Raw genomic sequence first — 25,976 nt, 5'->3', positions numbered from 1 at the left:
TCTCTCCTCTTCCTCCCCGGCCGCACAGTGCTCCGGGGTAAGATGCCTCATGCAGCTGCTCTCCTCTTCCTCCCCGGCCGCACAGTGCTCCGGGGTAAGACACCTCATGCAGCTGCTCTCCTCTTCCTTCCCAGCCGCACAGTGCTCCGGGGTAAGACGCCTCATGCAGCTGCTCTCCTCTTTCTCCCCAGCAGCACAGTGCTCCGGGGTAAGACGCCTCATGCAGCTTCTCTCCTCTTCCTCCCCGGCCGCACAGTGCTCCGGGGTAAGACGCCTCATGCAGCTGCTCTCCTCTTCCTCCCCAGCCGCACAGTGCTCCAGGGTAAGACGCCTCATGCAGCTGCTCTCCTCTTCCTTCCCAGCCGCACAGTGCTCCGGGGTAAGACGCCTCATGCAGCTGCTCTCCTATTTCTCCCCAGCCGCACAGTGCTCCGGGGTAAGACGCCTCATGCAGCTGCTCTCCTCTTCCTCCCCAGCCGCACAGTGCTCCGGGGTAGGACGCCTCATGCAGCTGCTCTCCTCTTCCTCCCCAGCAGCACAGTGCTCTGGGGTAAGACGCCTCATGCAGCTGCTCTCCTCTTCCTCCCCAGCCGCACAGTGCTCCGGGGTAAGACGCCTCATGCAGCTGCTCTCCTCTTCCTCCCCAGCCGCACAGTGCTCCGGGGTAAGATGTCTCATGCAGCTGCTCTCCTCTTCTTCCCCAGCCGCACAGTGCTCCGGGGTAAGACGCCTCATGCAGCTGTTCTCCTCTTCCTCCCCAGCCGCACAGTGCTCCGCGGTAAGACGCCTCATGCAGCTGCTCTCCTCTTCCTCCCCAGCCGCACAGTGCTCTGGGGTAAGACGCCTCATGCAGCTGCTCTCCTATTTCTCCCCAGCCGCACAGTGCTCCGGGGTAAGACGCCTCATGCAGCTGCTCTCCTCTTCCTCCCCAGCCGCACAGTGCTCCGGGGTAGGACGCCTCATGCAGCTGCTCTCCTCTTCCTCCCCAGCAGCACAGTGCTCTGGGGTAAGACGCCTCATGCAGCTGCTCTCCTCTTCCTCCCCAGCCGCACAGTGCTCCGGGGTAAGACGCCTCATGCAGCTGCTCTCCTCTTCCTCCCCAGCCGCACAGTGCTCCGGGGTAAGATGTCTCATGCAGCTGCTCTCCTCTTCTTCCCCAGCCGCACAGTGCTCCGGGGTAAGACGCCTCATGCAGCTGTTCTCCTCTTCCTCCCCAGCCGCACAGTGCTCCGCGGTAAGACGCCTCATGCAGCTGCTCTCCTCTTCCTCCCCAGCCGCACAGTGCTCTGGGGTAAGACGCCTCATGTAGCTGTTCTCCTCCTCCCCGGCAGCACAGTGCTCCGGGGTAAGACGGCTTATGCAGCTGCTCTCCTCTTCCTCACCAGCCGCACAGTGCTCCGGTGTAAGACGTGTCATGCAGCTGCTCTCCTCTTCCTCCCCAGCCGCACAGTGCTCCGGGGTAAGACGCCTCATGCAGCTGCTCTCCTCTTCCTCCCCAGCCGCACAGTGCTCCGGGGTAAGACACCTCATGCAGCTGCTCTCCTCTTCCTCCTCAGCCACACAGTGCTCCGGGGTAAGACACCTCATGCAGCTGCTCTCCTCTTCCTCCCCGGCCGCACAGTGCTCCGGGGTAAGACGCCTCATGCACCTGCTCTCCTCTTCCTCACCAGCCGCACAGTGCTCCGGAGTAAGACGCGTCATGCAGCTGCTCTCCTATTCCACCCCAGCCGCACAGTGCTCCGGGGTAAGACGCCTCATGCAGCTGCTCTCCTCTTCTTCCCCAGCCGCACAGTGCTCCGGGGCAAGACGCACCATGCAGCTGCTCTCCTCTTCCTCCCCAGCAGCACAGTGCTCCGGGGTAAGACGCCTCATGCAGCTGCTCTCCTCTTCCTCCCCAGCTGCACAGTGCTCCGGGGTAAGACGCCTCATGCAGCTGCTCTCCTCTTCCTCCCCGGCCGCACAGTGCTCCGGGGTAAGACGCCTCATGCAGCTTCTCTCCTCTTCCTCCCCGGCCGCACAGTGCTCCGGGGTAAGACGCCTCATGCAGCTGCTCTCCTCTTCCTCCCCAGCCGCACAGTGCTCCGGGGTAAGACGCCTCATGCAGCTGCTCTCCTCTTCCTCCCCAGCCGCACAGTGCTCCGGGGTAAGATGTCTCATGCAGCTGCTCTCCTCTTCTTCCCCAGCCGCACAGTGCTCCTGTGTAAGACGCGTCATGCAGCTGCTCTCCTCTTCCTCCCCAGCCGCACAGTGCTCCGGGGTAAGACGCCTCATGCAGCTGCTCTTCTCTTCCTCCCCAGCCGCACAGTGCTCCGGGGTAAGACGCCTCATGCAGCTGCTCTCCTCTTCCTCACCAGCCGCACAGTGCTCCGGGGTAAGATGCCTCATGCAGCTGCTCTCCTCTTCTTCCCCAGCCGCACAGTGCTCCGGGGTAAGACGCCTCATGCAGCTGCTCTCCTCTTCCTCACCAGCCGCACAGTGCCCCGGGGTAAGATGCCTCATGCAGCTGCTCTCCTCTTCTTCCCCAGCCGCACAGTGCTCCGGGGTAAGATGCCTCATGCAGCTGCTCTCCTCTTCCTCCCCAGCAGCACAGTGCTCCGGGGTAAGACGCATCATGCAGATGCTCTCCTCTTCCTCCCCAGCCGCACAGTGCTCCGGGGTAAGACGCATCATGCAGCTGCTCTCCTCTTCCTCCCCAGCAGCACAGTGCTCCGGGGTAAGACGCCTCATGCAGCTGCTCTCCTCTTCCTCCCCAGCCGCACAGTGCTCCGGGGTAAGACGCCTCATGCAGCTGCTCTCCTCTTCCTCCTGCTGCACATCTGTGGGCTGGTGAATGTCTGATGCAGGGTCATGTGTTGTGGGGGAAGGTAGGGGGACATTGTTTCAGATGCTCTGCACTTTATTGGGGGGGGGGGGGGGTAGGGAAATAGAGGATACTGTGTGCTGGGGACTATATAGGATTTGTGTGACATGGGAGTTGTATGTGGGGGTGGTATTAGGCCTTTACACTGTAAGAGCGGGATTATAGGCCCATGTTTGTGGGGTTAAGGGTATGATCATACATTGCATGTTATTTTACAACTAGAGCACACCCCCCCCCCCACACTCGTTCGATGGCCTATGCCATTACTTTATGATTGTTGGGGATACAGCCTCTGGGTCCCCGACCAGAGAATGAAGGGGCCGCAGTGCTGATATAACCCTGTGTCCCCTTTACTGTGTCTCCCTGCGCACCAGCACCCCTGCTGCCCGGCGGTGCAAGGAGCTGTAGCACGACCCCGTTCACAGCATCACCCCAGCTGCCCAGCGGTGCAAGAAGCTGCAGCACGACCCCATTCACAGCAGCACCCCAGCTGCCCGGCGGTGCAAGGAGCTGCAGCACGACCCCATTCACAGCAGCATCCCAGCTGCCCGGCGGTGTAAGGAGCTGCAGCACGACCCCGTTCACAGCATCACCCCAGCTGCCCGGCGGTGCAAGGAGCTGCAGCACGACCCCGTTCACAGCAGCACCTCAGCTGCCCGGCGGTGCAAGGAGCTGCAAACGACCCCATTCACAGCATCACGCCAGCTGCCCGGCGGTGCAAGGAGCAGCAGCACGACCCCATTCACAGCAGCACTCCAGCTGCCCGGCGGTGCAAGGATCTGCAGCACGACCCCATTCACAGCAGCACCCCAGCTGCCCGGCGGTGCAAGGAGCTGCAGCACGACCCCGTTCACAGCAGCACCTCAGCTGCCCGGCGGTGCAAGGAGCTGCAAACGACCCCATTCACAGCATCACGCCAGCTGCCCGGCGGTGCAAGGAGCAGCAGCACGACCCCATTCACAGCAGCACTCCAGCTGCCCGGCGGTGCAAGGAGCTGCAGCACGACCCCATTCACAGCAGCACTCCAGCTGCCCGGCGGTGCAAGGAGCAGCAGCACGACCCCATTCACAGCAGCACTCCAGCTGCCCGGCGGTGCAAGGAGCTGCAGCACGACCCCATTCACAGCATCACCCCAGCTGCCCGGCGGTGCAAGGAGCTGCAGCACGACCCCGTTCACAGCATCACCCCAGCTGCCCGGCGGTGCAAGGAGCAGCAGCACGACCCCATTCACAGCAGCACTCCAGCTGCCCGGCGGTGCAAGGAGCTGCAGCACGACCCCATTCACAGCAGCACCCCAGCTGCCCGGCGGTGCAAGGAGCTGCAGCACGACCCCGTTCACTTGAATGTAGCAGCGCTGCCGTTCAGGACACAGCAGGGGCCGAGGAGCCGTCATGCAGGGAAACCAGTGAAGGGGCAGAAGCTAAATCAGAGTTGCGGCCACTTCTTTAATTACTGCTGTTACATTTCAGAGTCGCTGTATTAATTATTCATGGGTTCTAAGATCTCTGCTTGCTGCTATTCAGTGGTGACACTCATGGTTACTTTCAGTGGATACAATTCTGTCCATGGTCATGTGACTTATTCCAGCAAGCGCGTTTCAAATCGGCCATGAGGAACGTCTGTTTTTCAGGGCGTATTCGCAGCTGAGCAGGACCGGTTTTACAGATCCTCGTAGACTTGAGTCTATTGATAAGACCCCCTGGTCTGCCATCTTTGAAGGGCTTCATAGGAGAGTGTCGGTACCACGGTATACGGAAATGCATTCATATTACAATATATCATGCAAGTTACATCGCTGGTTCCAGTCCCCTAGGGAGACACGTAAAAAACACTCATATAAAACCATTTTAATAATAAAAAAAAAAAGTTAAATCAAAAACCCTTCATAAATTGACCTGCAGTGCTGGTTTACAATCCGCAGCAATGTCACTTTTATGGTTTATCCTTATAAGACTCTGTTCACACGGGACATAACAAAGTTGGGCAGAATTTGTTCTTTTTTTTGCTGCAGTTTCACTGGATCTGCGCCCAAATTTACAGCGGTGACTTCTTCCTTAACCTTGTGACATGTTACTGTTATATATTCTATCATTTCTTTCCTTTTCCAGATAATCATCTGCAGTGGAATAAGCCCTGAGTCTAGGAAAGACTGGGCCCCATAGCAAACTTTTGACTGGGGCCCCCCTCCTCTGGGTGTCACGCAACCCCCCCCCCTTGTAGATAGTGCCTTTTTTACAGCCCCCCTGTAGATAACGCCATACAGCCCCCTCTGTAGATATCGCCATACAGCACCCTCTGTACATAACGCCATCCAGCCCCCCCTGTAGATAACGCCATACAGATATCTACAGAGGGGGCTGTATGGCGTTCTCTACAGGGGGGACTGTATGGCGTTATCTACAGGGGGGCTGTATGGCGTTATGTAGAGAGGGGGCTGTATGGCGCTATCTACAGGGGGCGGGCTGTATGGCGCTATCTACAGAGGGGGCTGTATGGCGTTATCTACAGGGGGGACTGTATGGCGTTATCTACAGGGGGGCTGTATGGCGTTATCTACAGGGGGGCTGTATGGCGTTATGTACAGAGGGGGCTGTATGGCGATATCTACAGAGGGGGCTGTATGGCGCTATCTACAGAGAGGGCTGTATGGCGCTATCTACAGAGGGGGCTGTATGGCGTTATCTACAGGGGGGCTGTATGGCGTTATCTACAGAGGGGGCTGTATGGCGTTATCTACAGAGGGGGCTGTATGGCGTTATCTACAGAGGGGGCTGTATGGCGTTATCTACAGAGGGGGCTGTATGGCGCTATCAACAGGGGGGGTGTATGGCGTAATCTACAGAGGGGGCTGTATGGCGTTATCTACAGGGGGAGCTGTATGGCGCTATCTACAGAGGGGGCTGTATGGCATTATCTACAGAGGGGGCTGTATGGCGCTATCTGCAGGGGGGCTGTATGGCACTATCTACAGAGGGGGCTATATGGCGCTATCTACAGAGGGGGCTGTATGGCGATATCTACAGAGGGGGCTGTATGGCGCTATCTACAGAGGGGGCTGTATGGCACTATCTACAGGGGTACTGTATGGCGCTATCTACAGAGGGGGCTGTATGGCGCTATCTACAGGGGGGACTGTATGGCACTATCTGCAGGGGGGGGCTGTATGGCACTATCTACAGGGGGGGGTGTAAGGCGTTATCTACAGAGGGGGCTGTATGGCGCTATCTACAGGGGGGTGTATGGCGCTATGTACAGAGGGGGCTGCATGGCACTATCTACAGGGGGGTGTATGGCGTAATCTACAGAGGGGGCTGTATGGCGTTCTCTACAGAGGGGACTGAATGGCGCTAATGCCATACGGCCCCCCTGTAGGGAACACCATACAGCCCCCCTGTAGGGAACGCCATACAGCCCCCCCTGTAGGGAACATCATACAGCCCCCCCTGTAGGGAACGCCATACAGCCCCCTCCCTGTAGGGAATGCCATACAGACCCCCCCTATAGATAGCACCATACAGCCCCCTCTGTAGATAGCGCCATACAGCCCCCCTGTAGATAGCGCCATACAGCCCCCCCTGTAGGGAACGCCATACAGCCCCCCCTGTAGGGCAAGCCATACAGCCCCCCCCTGTTGGGAACGCCATACAGCGTCCCCAACCCCCCCAAAAAATGTGACCTACAGTGTGTCCTACAAAAGACATGTATCCGCTATCCACAAGATAGGGGATACATGTGTGATCGCTGGCAGCGATAGGGAGAACGGGGACTTCCGGCGTCTACGTAGCTCAATAAAAATGAAAGGAGCGCTGGTCACGCATGCGCACAAGCGCGACCGGCGCTCCATTCATTTCTACGGAAGTCCGAGGTTTGTCATGGAGAACTTCAGGGGACTTTCAGTCCCCCGTTCTCCCTATCAATGCCAGCGATCACACATGTATCCCCTATCCTGTGGATATCCTGTGGATAGGGGATACATGTCTTTTGTTTAATGGCAGAGCGGGGAGATACCTCCCTGCTCTGCCGTAGTGTTTAGTGGCGTCGCGCTGTAGCAGCCATAGCGGCTGCTAGCGGAGCCTCCGGCCGTGATGTCGGCCCGCGCCGGCGGGCGACACGGGCCCCCTCATGCCGCGGGCCCCGTAGCAGCCGCTACGGCTGCTATAGTGGTAGTTACGCCACTGGCCCTGAGGTTCTGCCTCCGATATTTGTCCACTGTATTTACTCCCAGTAATAAGTTATCACCCCACTGAACCCCCGGAATGGCCAGACACAAGTTTCACTACAGGCTGGAATAATGGCTGGAACTTCTGCTTTCCTCTTTTATACAAAATAATTGTTGTGGGTTTTACTGTTTTTTATTTCATTTTCACCCATGTAAATGGGATTTGGGCGCCTCTAATTTATAGAATGCCCCCCTAAATATGGTCTTAAGACATGTTTGTAATAGGACGTATTACAGCCACAGATCCCGGCTTGACCACAGCCATTATAAAGGACATGAAAATGTTCCCCTATTGCAGTTGTGGGAAACGGGTTTTACTTTGAATATACAAAGTATCGTTTAGCATATCTGAATTGAGGCAAAGGGGTAACTGGCTTGGCAGGAGTGTTTTTTGTTGTTTTGGCTGACAACCATGCACCTGGACCCTACAGACGTGGCTGACAACCATGCACCTGGACCCTACAGACGTGGCTGACAACCATGCACCTGGACCCTACAGACGTGGCTGACAAACATGCACCTGGACCCTCCAGAAGTGGCTGACAACCATGCACCTGGACTCTACAGACGTGGCTGACAACCATGAACCTGGACCCCACAGACGTGGCTGACAACCATGCACCTGGACCCTACAGACGTGGCTGACAACCATGCACATGGACACTACAGACCCGGCTGACAACCATGCACCTGGACCCTACAGACGTGGCTGACAACCATGCACCTGGACCCTACAGACGTGATATCACTCATGCACCTGGACCCTACAGATGTGGCTGACAACCATGCACCTGGACCCTACAGATGTGGCTGACAACCATGCACCTGGACTCTACAGACGTGGCTGAAAACCATGACACTACAGACATTGCTGACAACCATGCACTTGGACCCTACAGACGTGGCTGACAATCATGCACCTGGACCCTACAGACGCTGCTGACAACCATGTACCTGGACTCTACAGACGCGGCTGACAACCATGCACCTGGACCCTACAGACGCGGCTGACAACCATGCACCTGGACCCTACAGATGTGGCTGACAACCATGCATCAGGACCCTACAGACGTGGCTGACAACCAGTAACCTGGACCCTACAGAAGTGGCTGACAAACATGCACCTGGACCCTACAGACGTGGCTGACAACCATGCACCTGGACCCTACAGACGTGGCTGACAACCATGCACCTGGACCTTACAGATGTGGCAGACAACCATGCACCTGGACCCTACAGACGTGGCTGACAACCATGCACCTGAACCCTACAGACGTGGCTGACAACCATGCACCTGAACCCTACAGACGCGGCTGACAACCATGACCCTACAGATGTGGCTGACAACCATGCATCAGGACCCTACAGACGTGGCTGACAACCAGTAACCTGGACCCTACAGAAGTGGCTGACAAACATGCACCTGGACCCTACAGACGTGGCTGACAACCATGCACCTGGACCCTACAGACGTGGCTGACAACCATACACCTGGACCCTACAGACGTGGCTGACAACCATGCACCTGGACCCTACAGACGTGGCTGACAACCATGCACCTGAACCCTACAGACGTGGCTGACAACCATGACCCTACTGACGTCGCTGACAACCATGCACCTGGACCTTACAGATGTGGCAGACAACCATGCACCTGGACCCTACAGACGTGGCTGACAACCATGCACCTGGACCCTACAGACGTGGCTGACAACCATGCACCTGAACCCTACAGATGTGGCTGACAACCAAGCACCTGGACCCTACAGACGTGGCTGACAACCATGCACCTGGACCCTACAGACGTGGCTGACAACCATGCACCTGGACTCTACAGACGTGGCTGACAACCATGCACCTGGACCCTACAGACGTGATATCACTCATGCACCTGGACCCTACAAACGTGGCTGACAACCATGCACCTGGACCTTACAGACGTGGCTGACAACCATGCACCTGGAACCTACAGATGTGGCTGACAACCATGCACCTGGATCCTACAGACGTGGCTGACAACCATGCACCTGGACCCTACAGACGTGGCTGACAACCATGCACCTGAACCCTACAGACGTGGCTGACAACCATGCACCTGGACCCTACAGACGTGATATCACTCATGCACCTGGACCCTACAGATGTTGCTGACAACCATGCACCTGGACCCTACAGACGTGGCTGACAACCATGCACCTGGACCCTACAGACGTGATATCACTCATGCACCTGGACCCTACAGACGCAGCTGACAACTATGCACCTAGACCCTACAGACGCGGCTGACAACCATGCACCTGGACCCTACAAACGTGGCTGAGAACCATGCACCTGGACCCTACAGACGCGGCTGACAACCATGCACCTGGACCCTACAGACGTGGCTGACAACCATGCACCTGGACTCTACAGACGTGGCTGACAACCATGCATCTGGACCCTACAGATGTGATATCACTCATGCACCTGGACCCTACAAACGTGGCTGACAACCATCCACCTGGACCTTACAGACGTGGCTGACAACCATGCACCTGGACCCTCCAGACGTGGCTGACAACCATGCACCTGGACCCTCCAGAAGTGGCTAACAACCCTGCACCTGGACTCTACAGACGTGGCTGACAACCATGCAACTCGACCCTACAGACGTGGCTGACAATTATGCACCTGGACCCTACAGACCCGGCTGACAACCATGCACCTGGACCCTACAGGCATGGCTGACAACCATGCACCTGAACCCTACAGACGTGGCTGACAACCATGCACCTGGACCCTACAGACGTGATATCACTCATGCACCTGGACCCTACAGATGTGGCTGACAATTATGCACCTGAACCCTACAGACGTGGCTGACAACCATGCACCTGAACTCTACAGACGTGGCTGACAACCATGCCCCTGGACTCTACAGACGTGGCTGACAACCATGACCCTACAGACGTCGCTGACAACCATACACCTGGACCCTACAGACGTGGCTGACAACCAGCACCTGGGCCCTACAGACGTGGCTGACAACCATGCACCTGGACCCTACAGACGTGGCTGTCAACCATGCACCTGAACCCTACAGACGTGGCTGACAACCATGCACCTGGACCCTACAGACGTGATATCACTCATGCACCTGGACCCTACAGATGTGGCTGACAATTATGCACCTGGACCCTACAGACGTGGCTGACAACCATGCACCTGAACTCTACAGACGTGGCTGACAACCATGCACCTGGACTCTACAGACGTGGCTGACAACCATGACCCTACAGACGTCGCTGACAACCATACACCTGGACCCTACAGACGTGGCTGACAACCAAGCACCTGGGCCCTACAGACGTGGCTGACAACCATGCACCTGGACCCTACAGACGTGGCTGACAACCATGCACCTGGACCCTACAGACGTGGCTGACAACCATGCACCTGGATCCTACAGACGCGGCTGACAACCATGCAGCTGGACCCTACAGACGTGATATCACTCATGCAGCCTTATTCATTTACTATTGTAATAGGCAGCAGAAGAGATTAAAGGGTTTGTCTCACCTATTTAGCATTATGGATATCATATGCCTTTATGCCACTCTATGACCCAAAAGAGAGACACGCTCTGGCAGGCTGAGACACCCATGTATAATTCATTCAAGAACATTCATTTTTATTTTCAGATTCATCTCTCGGCCAGAGTGGAGAGCGGTTACAAAGAACATCTCTCTCTTTTTGGTGGACCTGTCTTGCATTATGCAGACACCACATTGCTATGAATGGACACTGTGTAATGCCTAATTTCTCCTGTGGTGGTGCTGCAGGGAAATTGAACACTTACTGCCAGGTTTCCCTACTGATCACAGCTGATCGCTGGGGGTCCCTTCAGGGGGACACTTTGTAATCAGCTTAATGTCAAGGGACCCTTTCTAAAATGTAGTGATTGTCTGGAGAACCCCCGAAAAAAGTAAAGAATCCCTTGAAGCCAAGCCATATACATCAGATAACCAAAAAGTTCTGAATTTATATTTTTAGGTTTCCATTATCTGGAAAAACTGTGCAACTGTGCAACTGTGGAACAGTTTCCCAATATGCTGCTATTTCAGTTAACATTGGGGTTCTCACTGTCCGGTTTTCCCAGTCTCCAGAGCAGCAAATTTGCCCTTTTAGGCCAAAATGGCCACCATTCGGCTACCAAACCAGAAACAGACTGAATGAGCAGCCGAACAACCTCACATCACGAGGACCGTTTGCTGACTTTACTGCTGTTTTTTCTTTTCTAATTTGCACAAAGTCTTTGTAATGCAGTAACACAAAATAACTTTTTGTATTTTTTGCAGGACAAACTTGAGAAGTCCAAAGCCATACAGTGGAATGAAGCGGCCCGAGTGACAACCAGCTCTACCGGATCATAACTGCCAGGGCCACCATCAGGAATGTCTGGGCCCCATACAGCCAAGATGTCTGCGCCCCCTCCATTACCGGGGGTGGGATACAGAAAGTGTGGCGCTCACGTTTGTACGTTATACACATTAACTGGTTTTGGTGCTGATGTCAATTACAGTGAAGGAAACCACGGAGACGGCAGTGACCGGTTAATGCTCCGGATTTCGATCTACACTGTATTCCAAATTATTATGCAAATGTTATTTTTCGCTGATTTTCCTAAATAGTCGATGCAAATAACAGTCAGTATAATCTTCAAGCATCAACCGTTGGAGTATAATGCTAATTTTATTGAACAAATCTCCTAATGATAACTGAATTTTTTGTTTCACATTATTATGCACAACAGAGATCAAAACATTTTAAAGGTTGTAAAGAGACTAAAATGGTCATTTGTTGAATTTGCAGCATCAGGAGGTCATATTTACAGAAATCAAAAGCTCTTTCAATCAAAAAAAACTTAACAGGCCAAGTTACATGTTACATAGGACCCCTTCTCTGATATCACCTTCACAATTCTTGCATCCATTGAATTTGTGAGTATTTGGACAGTTTCTGCTTGAATATCTTTGCAGGAAGTCAGAATCGCCTCCCAGAGCTTCTGTTTTAATGTGAACTGCCTCCCACCCTCATAGATATTTTGCTTGAGAATGCTCCAAAGGTTCTCAATAGGGTTGAGGTCAGGGGAACATGGGGGCGACACCATGAGTTTCTCTCCTTTTATGCCCATAGCAGCCAATGACACAGAGGTATTCTTTGCAGCATGAGATGGTGCATTGTCATGCATGAAGATAATTTTGCTACGGAAGGCACAGTTCTTCTTTTTGTACCACAGAAGAAAGTGGTCAGTCATAAACTCTACGTACTCTGAAGAGGTCATTTTCACAACGTCAGGGACCCTAAACGGGCCTACCAGCTCTCTCCCCATGATGCTAGCCCAAAACATGACTCCGCCACCTCCTTGCTAACGTTGCAGCCTTGTTCGGACATGGTGGCCATTCACCAACCATCCACTACTCCATCCATCTGGACCATCCAGGGTTGCACAGCACTCATCAGTAAACAACACGGTTTGAAAATTAGTCTTCATGTATTTCTGAGCCCACTGCAACAGTTTCTGCTTGTGAGCATTGTTTAGGGGTGGCCGAATAATAGCTCTATTCACACTTGCAAACCTCTGGAGGATCCTACACCTTGTGGTTCGCGGGACTCCAGAGGCACCAGCAGCTTCAAATACCTGTTTGCTGCTTTGCAATTGCATTTTAGCAGCTGCTCTCCTAATCCTATTCATTTGTCTGGCAGAAACCTTCCTCATTATGCCTTTATCTGAACAAACCCGTCTGTGCTCTGAATCAGCCACAAATCTTTTCACAGTACGATGATCACGCTTAAGTTTTCTTGAAATATCAAATGTTTTCATTCCTTGTCCAAGGTATTGCACTATTTCACGCTTTTCGGCAGCAGAGAGATCCTTTTTCTTTCCCATATTGCTTGAAACCTGTGGCCTGCTTAATAATGTGGAACGTCCGTCTTAAGTAGTTTTCCTTTGATTGGGCAGACTTGGCAAACTAATTATCACAGGTGTCTGAGATTGATTACAATGATCCAAAGAGCCCTAAGACACAATACCATCCATGAGTTTCATTGAAAAACTAATAATTAAATGTTTATGACAGTGATGCTCCCAGCCGTCCATGGTCTCCCGCCACTCACTGATCTCCCTCTGTACAGCGCTCAGATTGGCCTGCAGGAGGCTCCACATGAAGGACACGATACACCCGTTCACCCAGTTATGGTTAATGGAGATGGTGTCGTCCTGGAAGATCAGGGTCAGAAATCACGCACTATACAGTAACAGTGAGCAAGGAGAGATGGTAAGTGTCTATGCAAATCCAATGTGCATAATAATTTGGAACACGGTGTGTATACACACAGACACACACACACACACACACACACACACACAGACACACACACACACACACACACACACAGACACACACACACACACACACACACACACATACATACATTTTTTATGGGGCATATATGTTGAGGCTATTGCCCCTGTTGTTTTATGACCTTAACTACGCCCCTGAGACTCGTGGCAGACGGGTTAGTGGCACTTTCAATGAGGTTGTTGGCTGTTCCTAAGGCTATCATTTGACTCGCAAGTCATAGCGCTCGTTCTTGTCGGCTTTCACTTCTTCCCATGGCAGACGGCTTAGCCTTAGGAACAGCCAACAACGTCAGAGAAGCTGCTCCTAAGCTGATTATCAGGATTGCCCCTTAGCTGCTATGTGAGATCACGCTCACTTTTAGGGCCAGTTCACACGCTGGGTAAATACGGCGGACTTTCCACAACTGATTTCTTTGCAAAAAATCCGCAACAAATACAGCAGCAGCAAAGTGGATGAGGTAAAACAAATCTCATCCACACGCTGTGTAAATACTGAGTAGAAAAATACGCTCAAATTCACCTGCGATGCGGAATTTTATTTCGCAGCATGTCAATTGTCTTTACGTAAACACTGATTATATGTTGCGGGATTTCCCCATTGAATTCAAAGGGGATGTAAATCACGCATCAAATAGCAGTTCCGTTTTTTGCGGCGCATTCGCAGCGATCCCAAACTTATCTAGGAGTCTGTGTTTTATCCTCCAGCGATTATCCTCTTCAGCCAATCACAGGCTGTAGCGGCGATCACATAGATGAAACGTCATCCCAGGAGGCTGGCCTGCATGACGACGTCCTTCTTGGAGGACGCTTCATCCCATGTGACCAACGCTCTGCCAGTCCAGGCTGCAGCGGTCTCCAGGGATGAGATGTAATCCCAGGAGGCCGGCCTGCTAGGTGCTGCAGTCTTTCACTAGGTCCTCCGGGGACAGGTCCCTCCCCCACTGGGCCCTCCAGGGATAGACCTCGACCCAACTGGGTCCTCCAGGAAATGAAAAGACCCCGCCCCCAATTAGTCTGCCAGAGACAGGCCCCGCCCCCACTGGCCATGCTCAGAATGTATACGATATATAATAATGTCACCTGACAGTGATGCTCCCAGCCGTCCATGGTCTCCCGCCACTCACTGATCTCCCTCTGTACAGCGCTCAGATTGGCCTGCAGGAGGCTCCACATGAAGGACACGTTACACCCGTTCACCCAGTTATGGTTAATGGAGATGGTGTCGTCCTGGAAGATCAGGGTCAGAAATCACGCCCTATACAGTAACAGTGAGCAAGGAGAGATGGTAAGTGTCTATTAAAAGATAGTTGCCCATTTGGCCTAGAATTATAAAGAGCTTAATAAAATCTGTAAAAAGGTAATAAAATCAGCAAAAATACAAAATGAAAGGCAGGTGGCCAATGATAGTAAATCAAATCTGCAAAATATCTTCAAGTATGTAAATGAAAAAAAGCCAAGGTCTGAACATGTAGGACCCCTAAATAGTGGTAATGGGGAGTTGGTCACAGGGGATCAAGAGAAGGCAGTGTTACTAAACGGGTTCTTTAGCTCTGTATATACTCTGGCTGGAATACCACTCCAAGAGGGAAACCAAAATCGCTACCTACCGGGGGGGGGGGGGAGGAGGCTGTGTGGTACCACCAGGGATGGTGGCTGTGTGGCACTACCAGGGAGGGGGCTGTGTGGCACTACCAGGGAGGAGGGGGTTGTGTGGCACTACCAGGGAAGAGGGGGTTGTGTCGCACAACCAGGGAGTGGGGCTGTGTGGCACAACCAGGGAGGGGGGCTGTGTGGCACTCCCTGGGAGGGGGGCTGTGTGGCACTACCACTATCTACAGAGGGCACTAATTTTATTGGGGTACAAACTGGGGGCCTAACTTCTATGTGGGGGCATAAATAGGTCCTAACGTCTATATGGAGGCACAAAGTGACGTTTTCTACCATTTTACTGCCCCCGTGAGTTCCCCCGCAAAGGGGTCTACTAAGTCTGTGTCGCCAAATAGCTCACATAAACCTAGACCCGGCCTTGATTGTATAATGAGAAAAAACAAAAGCTTATACTTACACCCGGTCATAGTCATAGCGACGCATATTCTATACTGAGCGCAGTCTGGCCTCAGGGGATGATGATACCATCCCATGTGACTGCTGCAGCCAATCAAAGGCTGCAGTGGTCACATGTACTACAGCATCATCACAAGAGGCCGGGCTGCGCTCAGAACAGAATACGCGTCGCTATGACTATGGTAAGTATAAGCTTTTTTAAAATGATTTCTGTGGTCTTTCCGCAGGAGATATACCGCCCGAAAAACAATTTGGTGCGGTTTTTCAGTTGGAATTCCCTGTGGTTTCCAGGGCGGATACTACTGATGGTTATTTCACTGTGAGTGGGGGGCTGATGTTCTACAAGTGGTTTCCACCAATTAAAATTAATAGGATGCAGAAAATAACTTTTATTGTTATCAAACTTTTACTTTTTTTACTTTTTTTTACACTTTTTTTATACTTTCTTTTACACTTTTTTCAAGTTCCACTAGGGGACTTGAAGTTCCAACTGTCTGATGTTTTTTTTCTAATACATTGCACTACCTACGTAGTGCAATGTATTAGATCTGGCGGGGATCAAAGCTAATTTCAGTCCCCGCCATTGCAGCCGGATGTCAGCTGTAAGATACAGCTGAGATCCGACGATGATGGCACCGACTCAGCTTCTGAGCCGGTGCCAAAGATTTGGCGTTTGGATACGGCAATTTGCGGGAAGTCATAGCTTTCCATGGGGTACCCATACGGCAATTGTCGGGAAGGGGTTAATGTAAGGATGTGTACACTTAATTGTGCAGCAACGCTTGTTGTCTCCATTCTATGTCAGTGTGGGAAGTAGATGTCCGGCCTTATGATTTTGTGATAAGTGATAGACCCAGAATCCCAATCACCAAACCAAAGAATGCAAAATAAAGACACTAAACATTATAATTGGGTGTTAAATGGTCAAAACTTTTATTATATTATATGACCAAACCCAAAATGGCAAACCTCCGACTCACGAAGAGTCACCCTCCAGCACGCAGGAAAGGAAAAACCCCCTGTGGGGGAAACCTCTAGGGAAACCATGGCTGGAGGATTGCCCTTCCTCTGGGCTTAGAAGGTACCAAAATATCATTTGTAACAGAATTTGTACATTTTCTCAGATTTTCAAGGAAAGACATTACAATGAACGAACGACATAAAACACATAAATCGGCTGATCTGGTTGGCTAGGCGGATGTCTCTCTTCCTGGGCACCCATTAAAATGAATGGGCGATCCACGGATGAGACGGGTCCTCCAGATGCCTCCTTGTAGCACCTGTCTCCGCTCCGGCTAACAGAGGGGGATCTCCTGCTGGAAACCCCCCTCTATTACAGACAACCCGTATGAAGAGGATGGCATCACTGTGATGAAGAAGTGGTCTGGGGTGAAGGGTTTCCCTGCTAGAACCTCCAAATTACATCAGGTCGGTATTGGTGGGGAAGTCAAGCTCAAGGTCCTCAGTCCCATCCAATATGGCGCTGAATGTGGCAGTAAAACCTTCTAATATGGAATCTTCTTTATGTCATAAACATTTGTATTTATGACATCAGCACCTTCATCATCATGACTACAGGAGTTTATTACCACTGCACAACTCATACATTGTGACGTCACCCACAGTGGTCTGAAGTGTTAACCCTTTAATGACTGGCAGTGTACTTACCACAGAGGCCATAAAGCTGAATAGAACATATCATCGCCCATAAAGGAAAAGGGATAATGCAGGGAGCATCTCCGCACAAGAACTATCCATGACAAAGGGTTGTCCAGGATGAGAGAACTTGTCTGCTTTCTCCAAAAACCAGCACCACACCTGTCCATAGGTTGTGTGTGGTACTACAGCTCATTACCATTCACTTCAATGGAGCAAACCTGCAATACCAGATACAACCTGTGGATAGGTGTGGTGCTGTATTTGGAAGAAAGCAGACATATTTTTCTAAACCTGCACAGCCCCTGTTAGAAATAGTTCAAAAAAAGGGGAGAGAAAAGAAATTAAAAAAAGGTAAAAAGAGGAACTCTGAGGTAAAAGAAATCAAACTAGACTGAAAGGAGTCTGCTGGAGGTGCCAGATGGAAAGACAGATTTCTGCCATGGGGACCAGATTAGTTGAAATGTATCTTGAAGGGGGGCTTCAGAGAGTGGGTTTTAACCCCTTCCCGCCCTATGAAGTGCTGTTGCATTGAAAAGCTATGCAGTTCATCTTCGAATGCAGCGTCACAAAAACAAATTATTTTGTAAAAAATAAAACTATATAAATTTGGTATCGCCATAATCGTAACGACCCGCAGAATCAAGTTATCATGCAATTCATGCCGCCCGATGAACACTGTAAAATCAAAACACAAATGGCGGAATTACAGGTTTTTTTCAATTCACCCCACAAAATGTAGGTTTTTTTACTTTTTTTTAAAATACATTATATGGTACATTAGTCCGCAGGGTAAATTCCACATAAATAGCGCCATTCATCGGTTAACTGTTTAAATGATACCAGTTCAAGTGACCTTTATCGAGAAACACCATAAGAAATGTTTTCACAATTAACCTTCTAATTGAGCCTAGCATGTGTGATACTGTCTGCTAAGCCGTTGTATCTAAGCATATTATATGTGATACTGTCTGCTGAGCCGCTGTCTCCTATCAAGTAGCAGAGCTATCAGGTGTCATAGTGTAATGAAACGGGGTAGGGAGACAGACAGGTGAGCCCTAATCTACCCGAAACTCAGTCCCTGCCTACTTGCACGGCCCGTCCTAAGTGACGGCGTACAACTGGGCGACGGTCCCTACGCTCAATAAGTGCAAGACAGACAACACAAGACAAGGGCACACAGAAGAAAAAGGGGGAGGTAGGGGCAGTTGCCCACGGAAACACAGTGAGCAACAGGCAGTGGTGAATGAGCCGAGACAAGCCAGGAGAGTACGAAGTAGCAAATCAGAGCAGGAGAATAGTAAGTCAAGCCAGGGTTAATAAGTAACAGCGGTCAATAAGGTAAATAGCAAGTATCGCAGAGCCAGGAAACCAGACAATCACAGGCAAGGAACATGCTGCAAGTGAGGGTAAAAATAGACCAAGGGCGGGAGCTAGAACCGTCAGGCCAGGCTGTGATAGGTTCTCCCTCTCCTCAGCCTGCCAGCCTGAGTGGTAACAGATCACGTCACTCCAGCAAACCTTGGAGCTGATGAAGGCTGATTAACCCCGGGCGTCGACATAGAACCTGTGTCTGGCAAACCTTTTACAGTACCCCCTTTTTATGAGGGGCCAATGGACCCTTCCTACGTGGGCCTGACTTGTTGGGGAACCGAAGATGGAACTTCCTGAGCAATATACTGGCGTGAACATCCCGGGCGGGTACCCAAGTCCTCTCCTCAGGCCCGTATTCTCTCCAATGGACCAGGTCCTTCATGGAGCCTTGGACCATCCTGCTGTCCACAATCTTGGCTACCTCAATATCTACCCCATCCGGAGTGAGAACAGGGACCGGAGGTTTCCTCGATGTAGCCAAGGACGGGGAGCAGCTTTTCAATAGGGAGGCATGGAACACGTTGTGTATCTTAAAAGATGGGGGTAACTCCAGCCGGAAGGAGACAGGGTTGAGGACCTCAATGATTTTGTACGGCCCTATATACCGGGGAGCAAACTTCTTGGACGGAACTTTAAGGCGCAAATTTTTAGAAGACAGCCACACCAGATCCCCGACCACAAACAGAGGGTAAGTTGAATGTTTTTTATCTGCCTGAGTCTTTTGGATGCTCTGGGACGCCTCAAGGTTCTTCTGTACCTGGACCCAGACTGTGCACAGTTCCCGATGAACGACATCTACCTCGGGATTGTTGGAACCACCAGGTGAAATGGAGGAGAACCGTGGATTAAACCCAAAATTACAGAAGAAGGGGGAAACCCCCGACGAGTTACTGACCCGGTTATTAACCCCTTAGTGACCAGCCCATTTTAGGCCTTAATGACCAAGCTATTTTATTCGTTTTTCTATAGTCGCATTCAAAGAGCTTTTTTATTTTTTCGTCTACATAGCTGTATGAGGACTTGTTTTTTGCGGGATTAGTTGTGCTTTTTAATGGCACCATTTTTGGGTACATCTAATTTTTATATTAACTTTTATTAACCTTTTTGGGGGGGATTATAAAAAAAAACTGAAATTCCGCCATTGTTCTATGCGTTTTTAAATTGACGCCGTTCACTATGCGACGTAAATAACATGTTACCTTTATTCTATGGGTCGGTACGATTACGGCGATACCACATATGTAGAGGTTTTTTATGTTTTACGACTTTTGCACAATAAAAACACTTTTGAACTAAAATTATTTGTTTTTGCATCGTCGCTTTCCAAGAGCCGTTATTTTTTTATTTTTCCATCAATGTAGTGATTTTTTGGGCTTGTTTTCTGCTGGACAAGACGTAGTTTTGAATGGTACTGTTTTGGGGTACATGGGACTTATTGATTAATTTTTATTATGACTTTTTTGGGGGGCAATGGAAAAAAATTGCAATTTCGCCATAGTTTTTGGCGTTTTTTTTTTACGGTGTTCACTTTGCGGTTTAAATTACATATTAACTTTATTAATGGAGTCATTACGGTCGCGGCGATACCACATATGTGTACTTTTTTTTTTTTTTTACACTTTTACTAAATAAAACCACTTTTTATGGAAAAAAATGGTTTTATTTATTTTTTTACTGTACTTTTTATTAATAATCTTTATTTCACTTTGATGACTGATTTTATTAGTCCCACTAGGGGACTTTACTGTGCGATGTTCCGATCGCTGCTATAATGCTCTGGTATACTTCGTATACCACAGCATTATTGCCTGTCAGTGTAAATCTGACAGGCAATCTGTTAGGACGTGCCTCCGGCGCGTCCTAACAGGAATATGTCCAGGGCAGACCTGGGGGCTTTTATCAGTCCCCCGGCTGCCATGACACCCCATCGGAGATCCGCGATTGCATTCGCGGGCCGCCGATGGGTGAGAGAGGGAGCGCACTCCCTCTGTAAACAAAGTTAAATGCCGCGGTCGCTATTGACGGCGGCATTTAACGGGTTAAACGGCCGCGATCTAAGTAAACTTCGATCGTGGGCGTTGGAGCAGGAGCTCAGCTGTCATCAGACAGCAGAGCCCCGGCTTCTGCCTGCACGGGAGACCCGTGCAGGACTTAGACTAGGCTGACGTGAAAAGGCGTCAGCCTAGCCTAAAGCCCAGTAGTGAATCACGTTAAAAGGCGTATTAGTGGTCACTAAGGGGTTAAGGGTAAATTCGGCGAGGGGAATGGAGGAGACCCAATCATCTTGACAGTCTGAGATAAAACACCTTAAGTATTGTTCTAGAGACTGATTAGTCCTCTCAGTTTGGCCATTAGTTTCAGGATGGAAGGCCGAGGAAAAGGACAGATCAATCTCCAGCTTCTTACAGAAGGCTCTCCAAAACAATGAAACAAATTGTACCCCTCTGTCAGAAACTATATTGACAGGGACCCCATGGAGACGCAGGATGTGTTTGACAAACAAGGTAGCTAACGTCTTGGCATTGGGTAGTTTCTTGAGGGGTACAAAGTGGCACATCTTACTGAAGCGGTCTACTACAACCCACACCACCGACTTGCCTTGGGACGGAGGCAGATCGGTGATAAAATCCATGGAGATATGGGTCCAAGGTCTCTGGGGAATGGGCAAAGAACATAGTAAACCCGCAGGTCGGGACCTGGGAGTCTTGGACCTAGCACAAATTACACAAGCGGCGACGTAGGCCTTAACGTCTTTAAGCAACCCAGGCCACCAATGGGTTCTAGAAATGAGGTGCTTGGTACCCAGGATGCCTTGATGGTCAGATAGTGCGGAGTCATGATTCTCCCTGAGCAACCTTATCCGGAATTGCAGGGGAACAAATAGCTTGTTCTCAGGAAAGTTCTTGGGAGCAGAAGCTTGATCAGTCGCAATTTCGGAGACGAAGTCTGAATACACAGAGGATAGGATTATACCTGGGGGCAAAATACAAGTGGGATCCTCCTCAGGAGGAGGGCTGGCCATGAAGCTATGCGACAGAGCATCAGCTTCAATATTTTTTGACCCAGCCCTATAGGTAACCACAAAGTTGAATCTCGTGAAAAACAAAGCCCACCGAGCTACTCTCGGGTTTATCTTTCGGGCAGATTCTAGGAAAACCAGATTCTTGTGGTCAGTAAGGACCGTTACCTGGTGCCTAGCCCCATCCAGGAAGTGACGCCACTCTTCAAATGCCCATTTAATGGCTTAAGAGTTTGCGGTTGCAAACGTCATAGTTTCTCTCAGTGGAGGAGAACTTTCCTGGAGAAGTAGGCACAGGGACGGAGATGGGTAAGGGACCTGGTACCCTGGGACAAGCCAGCATCCAATCCCACCTCGGAGGCGTCAACCTCCACGATGAATGGCTCAATTTGGTTAGGCTGAATCAGCACTGGGACAGAGACAAAGCACCTCTTAAGGACCTCAAAAGCCTGGACCGCCTCTGGAGGCCAGTGGAGGAGATCAGCACGGACCTTTACGAGTGAGGTCCGTTAGAGGCTTAGCGATGTCCGAGAAGTTAGCAATAAATCTCCTGTAATAATTAGCAAACCCCAGGAAGCACTGTAACGCCTTCAGGGAGGCAGGTTGGACCCATTCCGCCACAGCTTTAACCTTGGCAGGGTCCATGCGGAATTCATGAGGAGTGAGGAGTTGACCCAAAAATTGTATCTCCTGCACCCCAAACACCCATTTTTCGGTTTTAGATCAAAATTTCGACATATAACTAACTAACTCTAAACCAGATAAGGTAATTTTCTTTAGCTATTATACCAGGATGTAGGCGGAGGAGTAGGCGGAGAGAACGGAAAGTGGCCGAGGCGGGAGTTGGGCCAGAGTGAATATGACGCTTGACTGGGATCTGGGGACGGGAAGGGGAGAGAGACAGATGGGAAGGTGGGAGCAGAGGGGCAACATAAAAAAAATAATTAAACTGAATCTACTGCTTTAAAACAGTCACTCACCAAGTTGCAGAGCCGGCCGCTGCTTCTGGCCCCTGCATGGGTCCCATTCCTTTCTACAAACCAATTACCTCTGATCATAACCTTGATGAGCGGCGGCTGCCCACTTTATTTTACTTTTGTGGCCAGGCCCCTGACAGTAGTACCAGCGGTACTACCCTGATGGCAGGCCTGTTTGCAGGGGTACTAGCCAACTACGTCACAGATAACCCAAGTTTCAAGACCATGCAAAGTTATGGATTTTTGGCATCCCATGGAATATGGGAACAATAGGGAATTCTATCAGTGAGTATTCTGCCTGTTTCTTGGCTAATACTCCTAATCCAATTCCTTCTTCTAGCAGATTTTTTAAAGATTCTTTACATGCGGTGCTTGGTTTCGCCACAAGTTTGCGATATTTCGATTCATTGTCTAAAATGGTATGAACGTGTCTGGGATATAAACAGGAATCTAGAACAACTCCTGCTCTGTAAGATTTGGAGGACACAGTTATACGCTGGATATATGGTGAGCACCTCTGTGTTTTCACCTTTAGCCCTTATGTGTCAGGGGCGTAGCTAGGGGGGGGGCAAGCGGGGCATGTGCCCCGGGCGCAGCCTGGAGGATACTGATTGGGGGGCGCCGAAGAGCAGCTGATCGCTGTTGACAGGCGCCCCGTATGTGGGACACCTGCAGCAGCTTAGGAAGAGCCAGTCCAGTCACCTGACCTCACGTCAGTGACATGAGGTCAGATGACTTAGGTCAGGGGACAGGTCCACTCCCGTGCTGCAGCCTCCCAGCATCTGCCTGTGCTTTGCCGAGAAGCAGAGAGGAAGCTCTGCCCACACACAGCCCGTCCTGACCTGTCAGTAAGGAGACATGATGAGTGTCTGTGTGTAATGTGTGTCTGTGTGTCTGTGTGTAATGTGTGTAATGTGTGTCTTGTGTGTCTTGTGTGTGTGTGTGTGTGTGTGTGTGTGTGTGTGTGTGTGTGTGTGTGTGTTACATCTACTACATTATCTGTACTCAGAGTTATCACTGTGTTATCTGTGGTGTTACATAGGACTGCAGGGAACATCTACTACATTATGTGTACTGTGTGCTAAATTACAATCTCAGCTCTGCTACACAGTACAGATAATGTAGTAGTGTTACCTGCAGTCCTATGTAACACCACAGATAACACAGTGATAACTCTCGAAATACAGATAGTAGTGTTACCTGCAGTCCTATGTAACACCACAGATAACACAGTGATAACTCTGATTACAGATAATGTAGTAGCTGTTGCCTGCAGTCCTATGTAATACCACAGATAACACAGTGATAACTCTCTGAGTACAGATAATGTAGTAGCTGTTGCCTGCAGTCCTATGTAACACCACAGATAACACATAGTGCTAAATTACAATCTCAGCTCTGCTACAATGTGTTATCTGTGGTGTTACATAGGATTGCAGGCAACAGCTACTACATTATCTGTAATCAGAGTTATCACTGTGTTATCTGTGTTGTTACATAGGACTGCAGGTAACACTACTATCTGTATTTAGAGAGTTATCACTGTGTTATCTGTGTTGTTACATAGGACTGCAGGTAACACTACTATTTGTATTTAGAGAGTTATCACTGTGTTATCTGTGGTGTTACATAGGACTGCAGGTAACATCTACTACATTATCTGTGCTGTGTACATATGTGCCTGTGTGGGTATATATGGGTCTGTTTGTGAATGTGTCTTTGTGCTTGTATATTTGTGCCTTTTATGTATTTGTATATGTTCCGGTCTGTGTATTTATCTGCCGGTGTGTGTGTGTGTGTGTGTGTGTGTTTGTTTATATGTGTCTGTACGTCTATATATTTACCTGTTTGTATATATTCCTGATGTGTGTATGTATATTTGCCTGTATGTCTAAATATCTGTCTTTATGTATGTACAGTATATATGTTCCAGCGTGTCTATATATGTGGTTAATTTTTGGTTTCTGTAGGGGGCGGCAATAGAGAGTCTCGCACAGGGCGCCATCCAAGTTAAGGCCGGCCCTGGCTGTCACCAACCCTAGTCAGAAGAAACTCCACCGCTGCCTGCGCCGAATGACCTCCTCGTCTCCTCGGCTCCTCCGGTAAGTCACACCAGGCAGAGCGGAGAGTGGTATAGGTAGGCTACTGCTCACCGGTCTGTTCACAGTGTGGCGCTATTTAAAAGGGGGGCGTGTGTGGCGCTATTTACGAAGGGGCAGCAGCCCGCTGCCCCTTTGTAAATCGGCACTATCTGTTTGTAATGTGGCACTATTTACAAGGGGGGCTGTGTGTGGCACTATTTACAAGGGGGGCTGTGTGTGGCACTATTTACTGGGGGCTGTGTGTGGCACCATCTACAGGGGGCTGTGTGTGGCAATATCTACAAGAGAGGGGCTGTGTGGCGCTATCTACATGGGGGCTGTGTGTGGCCTCTTTAATTTATTTTCTTTTAATTTATTTTTATGTTAAGTACATTATAGAACATTGCTTGTGAAATGTAGAAATGCTTTTATACTAGAGTTACATTAAAAAAATTGTGAACAAAAAATTACATCTCATTGATTGGTAGAGAAAGAAAACATGGCGAGGGGGTAGGAGATGTCGGGAAATAAGTTGGGGGGGGGGGCGCCAATCTGAATCTTTGCCCCGGGTGCAGGAGAACCTAGCTACGCCTCTGTATGTGTATATAGTGAACCTTTTAGAAGGTTAATCTTTACCCGCTAAGGTGGAAGGGTTGGTTCCAATGCCTAGTTATGGTGGTGTCTGAGGAAATAAAGGTCCTTTTAGACGTCCCGATACTGACCATGAAAACCAGCGCCAATCGACGATACAGCGTGTCACAAGGAGCAATCATCGGTAATGTATGGGGGCCAACAATCGTTACTACACCAGACCCCGCACCGATCTGCCAGTCCCGCTGCCTACGGGCTCTGGACAACACTGCCGGAAGCAAATGGCTCCGATCACTGCATAGCGGCTGTTCGGCAGAACTGCTGCTTGGCCTCTATTCTTTGACAGGAGCCATCTGCTTCCCGCAGTGTTGTCCGGTGCCCGGAGGCAGCTGGAGTGGCGGATCGGTGCGGGGTCCAGGTGTCGGACACGCACCGATCATATACTGATGACCTATCCAGAGAATAGGTCATCAGTTGTCAGAACGTGGAAAACCCCTTTAAAGGGAAGGCGTCACAGATTTTTTTTTTTTTATATATATAATATTGCTTTTAGTATGTCATTAAAATAAATTGTGTTTATTTGTGTTTTTGTGTTGTACTTTTTTCTTTCTTTTACTTCTCTATGGGGGCTGACATTTTTTTTTTCATCTCTGTATCTGTCCATTAACGACGCATACAGAGATGGAATACGGCACATACATCCCCATAGAGAATGAGAACGGGAGCCGTTCC

This window comes from Rhinoderma darwinii (assembly GCF_050947455.1).
Source record: "Rhinoderma darwinii isolate aRhiDar2 chromosome 12 unlocalized genomic scaffold, aRhiDar2.hap1 SUPER_12_unloc_5, whole genome shotgun sequence".
In the NCBI taxonomy this organism is placed as follows: domain Eukaryota; kingdom Metazoa; phylum Chordata; class Amphibia; order Anura; family Rhinodermatidae; genus Rhinoderma; species Rhinoderma darwinii.
The sequence above is the reverse complement of the archived record's forward strand: the minus strand, read 5'-3'. Positions refer to the sequence as shown.